The sequence below is a fragment of the Hoplias malabaricus genome, chromosome 13 (genome assembly GCF_029633855.1).
Source record: "Hoplias malabaricus isolate fHopMal1 chromosome 13, fHopMal1.hap1, whole genome shotgun sequence".
In the NCBI taxonomy this organism is placed as follows: Eukaryota; Metazoa; Chordata; class Actinopteri; order Characiformes; family Erythrinidae; genus Hoplias; species Hoplias malabaricus.
In genome coordinates, this window is record NC_089812.1 from 39,817,625 (window position 1) to 39,823,624 (window position 6,000).

Consider the following 6,000-nt stretch of genomic DNA (forward strand, 5'->3'; position numbering starts at 1 on the left):
TCTGAGTAATCTTGGTGGTTCATTGTGCGTGATGAGGTCTCGCAAGTATTCAGGGGCGAGACCATGTAGGGATTTATACGTGAGTAAAAAAATGTTGTAATCAATACGGAATTTAACTGGGAGCCAGTGAAGGGCTGATAAGACTGGGCTGATATGATCAAATTTTCTAGTTTTAGTGAGGACCCTGGCTGCAGCATTTTGAATTAGCTGGAGTTCACTCAAGTTTCTGCTGGAGCATTCTGATAAAAGTGCATTGCAATAATCTAATCTCTAAAAGCGTGAACAAATTTTTCTGCATCTGGGAGGGATAAGGAATTTCTTAACTTAGCGAGGTTCCGAAGATGTAGGAAAACTGTTTTTCTAATTTTACCTATATGCTGATCAAATGATAGATCTGAATCAATTATGACACCCAGATTTTTAGCTGATGAGCTAGGGAGAACAGGGAAGTCAAAATTATGTATTAAGTCTGATACTTTATTTATAGCAGGTTTTGGACCTAGAAGGAGAACCTCGGTTTTGTCGCTGTTTAGCAGAAGGAAAGTGTATGACATCCAATGCTTCACTTCTTTAACACAGTCCTCCATTTTCTTTAGTGTAGGTTTGTCATCTGGTTTGGCTGATATGTATAACTGTGTGTCATCTGCATAACTGTGGAAGGTAATGCCATGCCTGCTAATAACTCTGCCCAGTGGCAGCATGTATAATATGAATAGTAAAGGTCCTAGGATGGAGCCTTGGGGAATTCCAGATCTAATTTTTTTTGCATAGAAGAAACATTATTTACTTTTACAAACTGGTAACGATCTGTGAGATAAGACTTAAACCATGATAGGGCCGTTCCTGTTATTCCAACCATGTTTTTTAATCTTTCTAGCAGAATAGTATGATCACTTGTATAAAAAGCTGCACTGAGGTCGAGTAGAACTAGCATGGATACGCAGCCTCGATCAGAGGTGAGAAGAAGGTTGTTTGCTACCTTAACTAAAGCCGTTTCGGTGCTATGGTGTGGCCTAAAACCAGATTGAATTTTTTTTTTTATATGTTATTCTTATGCAAGTATGAGGGAAGTTGTTGGGCCACAACTTTTTCTAAGATCTTAAATATGAAGAGAAGGTCTGTAATTGGATAGTACACTAGGATCAAGATTCGGTTTCTTGATCAGGGGTTTAATAACTGCTAGTTTAAATGCTTTGTGTACGTGATCCAGTATAAGGGACGAATGTATGATTGTTAAAAGGGGATTGATTATGACTGGTAATACTCCTTTAAATAGTTTTGTTGGTATTGCATCAAGTGTGCAGGTCATACAATTTGACGAGTAGATCATTTTCTCCAGTTCTAGCTGTGGTAGTGGGTCAAAGTCCTCTAGTCGTTCTTCTATGTTTTGTTCTATATCATCCACACCAGATGACAGACAGGCTGGATTTAGTAATATGGTATTTATTGTTTGTCTAATATGTTCAATGTTAAAAAAGTCCATAAAAGCATTGCTGGTGTGAACAGCTGGGATCTGTGGATCAGTAGCTGCCCGATTGTTTGTAAGTTTAGAGATTACATTAAAGAGTGCTCTAGGATTGTTTTTATTATTTTCAATCAGTGAGGACAGATGCGCTGAACGTGCATTGACGAGCGCCCTTCTAAATTCGATAAGGCTGTAGATGGAGTTAGTGAGCGATTTATATAGTAATGTGGGCATGTACATTTTTTTAAATATCTAAACTCAATTCATATGAAATTAGGTAGTGGTCTGAGACTGTGGAAGACTGAGGGAGAATATTTAGGTTTTTTCACCAAGTCTAGTGTGTGATTACAATAATGAGTAGGACCTGATACATTTTGTGTGAAACCAACAGAATCTATGATTGATGTGAATGTTCTTTTTTAGGGAATCATCACTTTTCTCAAAATGAATGTTAAAGTCTCCTACAATTATTAACGTATCACAGGACACTGCCAAATTAGCAGCTAGTTCACCAAATTCTTTTATAAATTCTGAATAGGGCCCTTGTGGTCTATAAATGATTAATAAGGAGATTGTGTTCTTATTTGTGGCGGGGTTAATTATGTTAATGTACATAATTTCAAAGGAAGTAAAGTTGTAACCATGTTTTTGGTTAATAATTAATTATTTTTGTAAATTATACATAATCCACCCCCTTTGCCTGTCAGTCTGGGGCTGTGTACATATTTATAGCCTGAGAGTGTGCTTTTTGTTCCAAGGGCCCTTGTAAGCGGTTGGGACGGCACCCTCCCACGGGAAAATCCCTCTTCGAATTTATTTTAATGGACAAAATAAATTGGAAGTGGGACACATGGTGATTTGGCTTCTTCTGAGCAAAAACAGGTATATTATGTAAAAAATATAAAAAATGGAGACTGACCAATCCCATTCCCAATGTACTTGAATGAAATGCAATAGATTGGAAATGGGACGTCGGACATCCCATTCCCAATGTATTTGAATTGAATGCAATAGATTGGAAGTGGGACGTCGGACACGGAACTGACTGATCCCATTCCCAATGTATTTGAATTGAATGCAATAGATTGGAAGTGGGACGTCGGACCCGGAAGTGACCGATCCCACCTCCCAATGTATTTGAATTGAATGCAATAGATTGGAAATGGGACGTCGGACTCGGAACTGACCGATCCCACCTCCCAATGTATTTGAATTGAATGCAATAGATTGGAAATGGGACGTCGGACTCGGAACTGACCGATCCGACTCCCAATGTATTTGAATTGAATGCAATAGATTGGAAGTGGGACGGCAGACTCGGAAGTGACCGATCCGACTCCCAATGTATTTGAATTGAATGCAATAGATTGGAAGTGGGACGTCGGACTCGGAACTGACCGATCCGACTCCCAATGTATTTGAATTGAATGCAATAGATTGGAAGTGGGACGTCAGACTCAGAACTGACCGATCCGACTCCCAATGTATTTGAATTGAATGCAATAGATTGGAAGTGGGACGTTGAACTCGGAACTGACTGATCCCACTCCCATAGTATTTGACTTGAAGTTAGGCTTACGCAACTTCACAGGCTGTCTCGTGGAGTGTGCACAATAAACATATTAACATTTGGGGCCATTCGGACCCTTTTAAGGGGTGTCCAAAACCCATGTATGAAATTTGAATGGGAATAAATTGGGAGTGGGATGTCCAGAAACTGTGCTTGGGGAGGTCTACCGACTTCACGGCGTCGAGTACTGAATCGTCTGGGTCCCCCAAACAACATATCAGAAGATGGGGTCACTGGGATCTTGCTTATGCAATGTATTCATGAAAAATGTTTTCCTTTGTTTGCCCACTTCCAATTTATTTCATTCAAGTCAAATAAATTGGAAGTGGGATATCTCACTATCCCACTTCCAATCTATTCTAACCAAGTCAAATAAATTGCAAGTGGGACCTGGATCCCACTTCCAATTTATTCCAGTCAAATCAAATAAATTGGAAGTGGGACACACGTATTTTGCCCACTGGGAGACCTGGATCCCACTTCCAATTTATTTAATTGAAGTAAAATAAATTGGAAGTGGGATCCCACTTCCAATCTATTCTAACCAAGTCAAATTGGGGTCAATTTTGACAAATTGGGACCAATTTTGGACGCAATCTCACTATCCCATTTCCAATTGATTTCATTCAAGTGAAATAAATTGGAAGTGGGATCCCATGAAACATGTACATGACTTGGCTGAAATGAATTGGAAGTGGGATCCCAATTCCAGTCTATTTCAGCCAAGTCAAATAAACAGGAAATGGAATACCACTTCCAATATATTCCAATATAGTAAAATAAATTGGAAGTGGGATCCAATTTCGAAAACTTTGACTTTGGGGCCAAAATTGGGGCCTATATTGACAAATTGGGACCCAATCTCACTATCCCACTTCCAATTTATTCCTGTCATCAAATAGAATGAGAATCTCTGAGCGTTTTGTGGGTGCTGCGAGCTCTCTCTGAGTGTTTTGTGCGCGCTGCGCTCTCGCTGAGTGTTTTGTATATGCTGCGTGCTCTCGCTGAGTGTTTTGTACATGCTGCGCGCTCTCGTTGAGTGTTTTGTGCGTGCTGCGCTCTCTCTGAGTGTTTTGTACATGCTGCCCGCTCTCTCTGAGTGTTTTGTGTGAACTGCGCTCTCTCTCTGAGTGTTTTGTACATGCTGCCCGCTCTCTCTGAGTGTTTTGTGTGAACTGCGCTCTCTCTCTGAGTGTTTCGTGCGAACTGCGCTCTCTCTCTGAGTGTTTTGTGCAAACTGCGCTCTCTCTGAGTGTTTTGTGCAAACTGCGCTCTCTCTCTGAGTGTTTTGTGCAAACTGCGCGCTCTCACTGAGTGTTTTGTGCAAACTGCGCGCTCTCTGAGTGTTTTGTATATGCTGCGCGCACTCGCTGAGTGTTTTGTGCGCGCTGCGCGCTCTGTGTTTTCTGCGTGCTGCGTGCTCTCTCTGAGAGTTTTGTGCAAACTGCGCGCTCTCTCTGAGTGTTCTGTGCAGGCTATGTGATCTGGATGAGTGTTTTGTGCAGGCTGCGCGATCTCTCTGAGGTTTCTTTTGCGATTTTTGCCCTATCACATCCCAAAGCTGAGATATAGGGACATGTTTTGCTGCATAAAATGTATAACTGTAAATTTCATGATGGGATTCCTACTTCCAGTGAAGCTAGGTAAACCCATGAGTAGAAGGGTGAGATAAGAAAAGCCTAGTCAGGCTATATTCAAGACCAATAAACCAATTGAGAGAAAATCCCAGTTACGTAAGTCCTCATATCTCAGCTTTGGGATGAGATAGGCTGAAAATAATCACACCCCTGTGTAAGTCAGGACCTGCTTAATCAACATCATGAGTTTGGAAGAAATCTGAGACGGTCAAAAATTTAGTCTAAAAAAACACAAACAGGTACCCCTTAGTGTTTTTTTGGGTGAAAAAAGTGATCTCCTCAGATCTTCTTCAAACTCACACCGTGTGTCAGGGAGGTCCTGACGACGAGAGTAGTGTGGTAATTTTTGCCCTACCACATCCCAAAGCTGAGATATAGGGACATGTTGTGCTGCATGAAATGTATAACTGTAAATTTCATGATGGGATTCCTACTTCCAGTGAAGCTAGGTAAACCCATGAGTAGAAGGGTGAGATAAGAAAAGCCTAGTCAGTCCAATATACTCTACACCGCATCTGTATTTTGCTTTATTGGACGTATAACAAGTTCATAAATTTAATTCCAATATATTCAACACCAATAAACCAATTGAGAGAAAATCCCAGTTACGTAAGTCCTCAATTCTCAGCTTTAGGATTAGATAGGCTGAAAATAATCACACCCCTGTGTAAGTCAGGACCTGCTTAATCAACATCGTGAGTTTGGAAGAAATCTGAGACGGTCAAAAATTTAGTCTAAAAAAACACAAACAGGTACCCCTTAGTGTTTTTTTGGGTGAAAAAAAGTATCCTCCTCAGATCTTCTTCAAACTCACACCGTGTGTCAGGGAGGTCCTGACGAAGAGAGTGGTGTGGTAATTTTTGCCCAAGTTCATAAATTCAATTCCAATATATTCAACACCAATAAACCAATTGAGAGAAAATCCCAGTTACGTAAGTCCTCAATTCTCAGCTTTGGGATTAGATAGGCTGAAAATAATCACACCCCTGTGTAAGTCAGGACCTGCTTAATCAACATCGTGAGTTTGGAAGAAATCTGAGACGGTCAAAATTTTAGTCAAAAAAAAAAAAACACAAAGGGGTACCCCTTAGTGTTTTTTGGGTGAAAAAAGTGATCTCCTCAGATCTTCTTCAAACTCACACCGTGTGTCAGGGAGGTCCTGACGACGAGAGTGGTGTGGTAATTTTTGCCCTACCACATCCCAAAGCTGAGATTTAGGGACATGTTGTGCTGCATAAAATGTATAACTGTAAATTTCATGATGGGATTCCTACTTCCAGTGAAGCTAGGTAAACCCATGAGTAGAAGGGTGAGATAAGAAAAGCCTA